The sequence below is a fragment of the Glycine soja genome, chromosome 18, assembly GCF_004193775.1.
Source record: "Glycine soja cultivar W05 chromosome 18, ASM419377v2, whole genome shotgun sequence".
Lineage (NCBI taxonomy): Eukaryota > Viridiplantae > Streptophyta > Magnoliopsida > Fabales > Fabaceae > Glycine > Glycine soja.
Window position 1 is genome coordinate 24,548,013 of NC_041019.1, and position 7,925 is coordinate 24,555,937.

At 30.6% G+C, this 7,925-nt stretch overlaps 1 non-coding gene across 1 annotated transcript; it reads right to left on the reverse strand.

The window, feature by feature from the left end:
- Positions 1-5,597: 5,597 nt before the first annotated feature.
- On the reverse strand, positions 5,598-5,679 carry TRNAS-GCU. Its single transcript has one exon. It is a non-coding gene; the product is annotated as a tRNA-Ser (tRNA).
- Between the last annotated feature and the right edge of the window lie 2,246 nt (positions 5,680-7,925).

Consider the following 7,925-nt stretch of genomic DNA (forward strand, 5'->3'; position numbering starts at 1 on the left):
TTGGAAGCTCTATGCCACTCCTCAAGGTAATAGCACTCACATTCCCCTTTGGATTGATAATTGGCTATGCGGGAATATTTCTAGAACCTGGTTGTTGCAACTGGTTAGCAGTTGTAGCTAACTGTCCAATCTAAGTCTGCAGGTTTTGGATGGTGGCACTCACATTCTACTGAAACTGAATGTTGTTGGTAGCCATTTGCTTCATCAGCTCCTCCAAGGAAGGTCTAGAACTTCTATTCTGCACAAGTTATGCAGGTGTAGGTGTAGACTGATGGAATTGTTGTTGTTGTTGTTGTTGTCTGAAAAAAGGAGCTTGGTATTTGTTGGTGGAAGGTTGAACTTGTTGTCGTTTGAATGGTTGTTGTTGTTGTTTTTGCTGCTACTGTTGTGAACCAGGACTATACCTCAAGTTTGAATGATCTCTCCAACCAAGAATATAGGTGTTGGAGTAAGGATTATATTGTTATTTTTGAGGTCTAAATGGTTGTCCAGGTTGCATGGTAGACACATCAATAGCTTGTTCTGTTTCTTGGAGTGTGGAGCATGCATTTGTTGGATGATTAGGTGCACAACAAATACCACACAGCCTTGGTTGATTGGCTGCCATCGCATTCTACTTTTGACCAATGGCTAGCTGCCACACAAGGGATGTCAACTCTGTAAGTTTATTTTCAAGCCTCTGATTATCAGAAACCATAGAAACAAAAACTTCACTTGTAGCAACTCTAAATGGTGCAACAACTCTAGCACCAAATTGCTGGTAATTTGCTGCCATGTTGGAAATCAATTGTTTGGTAGCAACAAGAGTTTATTCCATTAAATCACCTCCACTGGCTGCATCAATCATACTTTTGTACATAAACATCGACCCTTTTTTAAAATATAGGATCAACAATTGTTCACTGATTTGATGGTGAGGACAGGTAGCACACAACTTGTTGAATCTCTCCTAGTACTCATATAATGTCTCTCCAGGTTGTTGTCTTATACCATAAATTTTTTTCCAGATGGATGTTGTTCTTGATGCAGGGAAGAATTTCTCTAAAAATCTTCTTTTCATATATGTCCAAGTGTTGATAGTATCTGGTTGAAGGTATAACAGGTCCTTAGTCACACCATCCAAAGAGAATGAGAATGTTTTCATTTTCACATAATCTTCATGAATGTCATGTGGTCGCATAGTGAAACACACTACTTGAAACTCCTTAAGATGCTTGTGTGGATCTTCACCTGCAAGACCATGAAACTTTGGCAGCAAATGGATTAGTCCAGACTTTAGCTCATAACTAACCTCAGTCTTAGGATATTGAATACACCAAGGTTGATACACAACATCTAGTGTAGCCAATTCCTTGAGAGTTTGATTGTTATCAGTCATTATATCAATACTAATTTTTTTTTCAAAATCAAAAGCAATAAAAACAAGTTCAGAAATAGAATCAGCAATGAATTCAGTATGTACTATACTACTATCTAAAACTACACATTCATGAACAACTACACTTCTACTCCTATTACTTCTACTCAACTTATGAAATATCTTATCTATCTTGAGATCATATGGATGCAAGTCACCTAATTTGGACCTAGTCATGCACAGATAAGCTCATTAGTGATAGTACAGATTGAAATAACAGACAACTACTCTGACACTATTCATAATATATGTTGAAACACTACAAAAAATGGAAAATTGCCCTAAATTTTTTTTAAAAAATCAAAATACCACAGTAAATGTCTAAAAATCATTTTTTATTTTTGGTTATTTTTAAAAATCATGAAAATAGTAAACAATTCCAAATGTGGCCTAGATCATCGAATTTGGCAAAAATGACCCCCAATGCCCATGTTCGTCCCACACAAGGGCATCTTGATGTATGAATTTTTTTTTACATTCTGGCAAAATTTCAACCAATTTTGAGCTAGTCGTGTGTGAAATGACAAAAATGCCCCAATTGCTGAAAGTCCTATTTTGAGGCAAAATTTGCAAATTTTTATCCAAACCAAACCCTAAAGGGATTGCTTTGGCTCATAATAGGGGAAAAAATTTGGACACCAAGATGCACAGTTAAACTCCACAAGACATTTTACTTCTGCGACATACAATGCACTACATTGCTATTTTTTCTTCTGTTACTCTGTTCTACTGCTCAATGTAAAACACTTTACTACTCACATATGTTCTACACAACAATACTAACAAGACCAATGCAATATGTCAAATAGTTAGTGTATGAAAAATGATAATGCAAAATGCACAAAATGCAGAAGATACTGTAGAATGCATAACATTTTTTTTCTTTTTCCAATAGACAGATGCAAACATACTATCTATACTAATGTCATTTATACCTATACTACTATGTAGTTATGAGTGAATCAAGGATGGCCCTTAATCAATCGTATCCCCAGCAACGACGCCAGTTTTGATAACGGCTATCGAATTGATTCAAAACAAATAAAACTAGGAAATTTTGCAGTACATGATTAACCTAGGTCAACTCAGAGATACAATTCAATATGGTTCCGACTTTAATCCACTTATAAACAGAAAAGGGAATTTCAACAAATAGTTTGTAGGCACTGGAAAGAAATGTGAAAACACAGAACAAAAATGCGAAATCTAAACTAAAATAGAGTTTTAGTTTCACAACACAAATAGAATTGCGCAAACAGGTTGTAAAATAGATTTGAAATCATCAATCCAATTCACCAAATCAATGCAAATCGAATTATCACAATTCTTCAAAGAATGATCAAGTTGTGAAGGTTTAATCAATGTCATCAGAGTTAGCTCAATCGAATTAATCCCTAAATTCATTGAGATTGCAAATTAGGCTGGAATATCATCCACACAATTTGTGATTAAAGTTGAAATTAGGAAAGGAATCCCTAAACTAATTAGTTTTCAATCCTAAGCATATTCATAATCTTGAAAATTGAAATTAGGATTGAAGAAAAAGATGAGCATTCACACAGAGTAGAAATATTAAACCATAACTCAAATTCAGTCTTGCTTGGAGTGGATCCTTGGATTGATTGAGTGTTTAGCCTTCTATGATCATCATCAATGGAAGAATTGTAATATATCAAATAGTTAGTGGTGAAGTAGTGGTATGGAAAAGGAAAATGTAGAAATTGTGTTAAATGTAGCAAAGTGTAGCACTTAGGCTAGTTTGACAAAAAAACTTCAATGTACAGATTCAAGCCTACTATACTAACATCAATTGCACCTATACTACTAGCAAGTTACGAGTGAATCGAGGTTGGGACCCAATGAATTGTGCCATCGACAATGGCGCCAAATTGATAAGGATGCCAAATCGTCTCAAAACCAACTAGGATTCCAACAATTTTGCAATATAGGAATAACCTAGGTCGATTCAGAGACACAATCCAATTAGGTTCCAATTTCAATTCACTTATAAATCAGAGCAAGGGATTTCATTGAGCAGTTTGCAGACAATTAAAATTCAGAAACAGAATCACAAAATTAACTGGATTATGAAACAGATTTAAGGAGCATCAATCCAATTCACCAAATCCAATTGAATTATCACAATTTTCTAAAGATGGTGATCCTATTATGAAGGTTCAGTCAATCTAATTAGAGGTAATTCAATCAAACTAATCCCTACTTAAATTGAGATCACAAAACAAATTGAAGAATCATCGAATTAATCTGTAATTAGGATTCAAATAAGGAAATTAATCAATTACCTAATTCATTTCCAATCCTAAACACGTTCATAATCATGAATACGAAAATAGAATTGGAGAAAAGGATGAACATTCACAATAGAATTCGAAATTGCTAACCAAAACTCAAATTCATCATTGCTTGAACTGGATCCCTAGATTGATTAGTTGTTTAGCCTTCCACGGTCATCACCAATGGAAGAACAAAGAGAATTAAAAAAGAAAAGAGAAGAACAGAGTTGAAGACATGAAGAATATGAAGAATAAGTGAGAGAAAAAGATAAGGAGTTTTATCTAAAACTTGTACTAGAAGTTTCTAAAAAGTGTTTACTACAGAAAATGACTCTCACTAACTAACTAACTCTAAAAATACACTAAATAAACTAATATATACTCTAACTAATCAGAAGTAACGGATGGGCCCTAATTAGGCCCACCTAATCTCTCTAATTAAGCTAATTACAAAATGCAAAAGCCCAAAATTCAAGTACAGAGGTGCTGACTTCCAAGCCCAAAATGACCCTCAAAAAGGCAGAATTGGTCAAAGCTCATCTCTAACAAAATTGTAGTTCTTTTCCTTAGCTTTCCAGGAACTACTCATATGCTCCATTTAAGTTCTTTAGCATCCTGTAGGTCCTGCATAAGGTAGATAGGTCAAGTAAGCACAAAGTCCAAAAATAAGCAATAATTATTAGTTAAGTCCAATTATTTGCCTAAGACCAAAATTGAATTAAGGTGAGAAAATAAGAGTCAAAGAAAGGTCAAATAAGCTAAGAAGAATAGGAAAATAATAAACTAAAAATGTTCTATCATGTTTCTCTTCTTTTTGAAAAACATACACATATCTTCCTTGATATTTAAGAAAATTACATATGACTCCCTTGAAGTTTAAGGAAATTACACACCTCCTTTTTATTTTTAAAACCTACACAAACTCTCTAAATGTCTTCTAAGCATTTAAAGTAGAAAGGCATGCCCATCGACAATTTTGATTAAAAAAAGGCTAAAAAGTTGAAAAAATCCGACACTTTCTACAATAATATACATGTAGGTTCAAATCTACTTGAACCTAACTTTAGATAAAAAGTAACAAATTTAAATTTTGCAAGTACAAAAAATATATTTTAGGATTTTTTAATCAAAATTGTCAACACACATGACTTGTTACTATCAAATATTTAGAGGGTTTGTGTAGGTTTTTTTTTTAAAAGAAAGACGTCTAATTTTTTTAAATCTCAAAAGAAACATATGTAAGTTTTACAAAATGAAAAAAAAAAAAACATATATAACTTCCTTAAATCTAAAAGAGACATGTAATTTAGGTAAATAGTCAATTTTGTCCCTCAATGTGTAGAGCGTTGATAAATTCGTCTCCGAAAGGTGAAAATTCAAATTTTACTCCCCAAAAGTGAAAAAAGTACGACATGTCCGTTAGCTTCTATTCGTTACCGTTAATGAAAGAACCTACTTGGTACATTCAGAGATGGATTTATTAGTACTCTACACATTGAGGAACGAAAATTACTATTTATCCAAAATATAATTTAATCTTTATCTCCCCCTTTTAATCATTACAAGCATAATATTATAATAAATACTTTAAAAAAAAAATAAGAAAGTAAACATAAGTTAAAACAAACATAATAATAAGTTATGTTTGTTTTTCTATTTTTCTTAAGTGTTTATTATAATATTATATTTAGAACGATTAGAAAAAAAAAATAAAGATTAAATTATATTTTAAAATAATAATTATTTACCATATGTAATTTAGTCTATAACTTATTGACGGAACTCTTCAATTGCCTAATCTCCATTCTCTCGGTCCCACAAATGGAATATGTCTTTTTTATACGCAACCCGAAGTTGGACAAAAAGAATAAAAAGTAGGAAATAAACGTCGCCTGAGAGATTCGAACTCTCGCGGGGAAACCCCATGTACTTAGCAGGCACACGCCTTAACCACTCGGCCAAAGCAACGTCAGATGTTACAATGCTTTTAATTTATCTATTTATTTAAATACTGTGTATTTTCAATTTTAAAAATTTGAGAGGCCTATATACCAACTCGTATTTAAAAGGTTTAAATATAATTTTAATTTTCATATTTTGTTCATTATACAATTTTGATTACTCTATTTTAAAATAAAGATACTTAATTCCCCTATTTTAGAAAAATTCCATAATTTTAATCCCTTTATTTCAAAATAGAAACATTTGATTCTTCTATTTTAAAAAAATCTATAATTTTTGTTATATCCACAATTTTGTTTATATTTTATTTCTTATGTTTTATTTAATTAAAAATATTTCATGATGGTACTTTAAAATAATATGATAGGTCTAGAATTTAATTGGATCAAAATAAAAGAATGAGGATCAGATGTCTCTATTTTTTAAAAATAATATGATATGGTTGGTACTTATATATTTAATTAAAAATTGGGACCAATATTGTGAGTTTTTTTTAAAAAAAAAAAATGAGGACCAGATGTCTTTATTTTGAAATAGGAGAACAAAAATTGTTAATTTTCTAAAATAGAATGATCAAATATTTCTATTTTAAAATAAAAAGACCAAAATTATCAATTAAGGAAAAGATCAAAATTTAAGTCTAATTAAAATAGAATAACAAAGATAACTTTTTTATTGCTACCTTATTAAATTAAAAAAAAGAATATTAAATTCGTATATACTATGCTAGAAGGCTTAAATAATGCAAAAGTGTAAATAGAAATTCTGTATAATAAACAAAAGTTATGAAAAAATAATTATGATCGTTGATTTTTTAAATGATTTTTTATAATTTGAATTTGTTGATTTTTCAATATTATATATATTTTGAGATTGATTACGTGTAATTGATTGTTTAAATGAATGATTGGCATTAAATTATAATTTTCTTTTAAAGTTTACAAGTTTAAATGAATAATTGATTGTTTAAACGAGTCGTTAACAGCCTATACCAAAGGATGATCAATTTCACTTAAAACTTAAAAGTATGACAAAAATCCTGAAGTAAAAAAAGAAACAAATAACCTATGTCTTTCTTTTTCTTAGTCAACTATTTGCATGTACAAAACATCATAATGTTAACTCTTACCACCAGCAGGAACGGATTCATGGAGGGGCAAATAGAGACCTTGACTCCTCTCTTCTTTATTATATATATATATATATATATATATATATATATATATATATATATATATATATATAAGAAAAAATAAATAAAAATAAAAATTATAAAAATACTAATATAGGAAAGTGTATAAAAATAGGTTTTTAATTGATATCTGTTTAAAATTTTTCTACTAGTAGATAATATATCTAATTCTATCCACAAAATAAATAATAAATATTTTTAAATTTATTATTTATTAAAAATTTGGTATTTAAATAATTGTGCAACATTTTGCATCCCACCCTTTGATAAACTCTTGGATTTGTCCCTGCTCACTAGGTCAAATCCACCTAATACACGAATTGAACGTAGGTGTGAATTCAACATACCCAATCGAATATGTTAAATTTTTTATTTTTTATTTTTAGAGAAACTTAACACAACAAAAATTTGTTTAGGAGTTTCATTGTGTTGAAAAAATATTTTTTTTTCAGAAAAAAATTATTTTTTTATCAATATAATTAATTTTAAGATAACTAACTCAAATAATATTGTATTTTGGTTTTGACCTTTATTTTTTAAAATGATTTCTTGAATATGATATTTTTGTTTTTAGTGTTGATCTTTGATATTAATTTGCTTATGTTACATATTATTGATGTAATTCACAGAAGGTCACTCTAACATGACAAATAGATTGTATATAGGGGTGGGTATTCAGGTTTAGGTCTATGGGCCGATTTGTTAAGCCCGTGGACCAGGCGAATTAATGGTCTTTCTCTTACAAACCCATAAAATTATAAGCAATACTTGAGTCTGGTTTGTTAAATCCACGGACTTAACGGATTTTATCCGTGGGCTCGTAGGTAGCCCTTATAAAACAAAATTAATTTTAAAATAAAAATTATACAAATTGAGTATTTGAATTGAGAGTTAGAACTTTAAACTTCAGAGTCTCCCCTTTCAAACCCTCACTCTATCGTACATCTCCCCTTCCCCAACCCTCACTCCGCCATGTGTCTCCTTTCCTGGTTCTCACTTCGTCGTGCGTCTCTTTTTCTCGGCCATCACTTTGTCACGAGGCTTGCGACATCACTTTCTC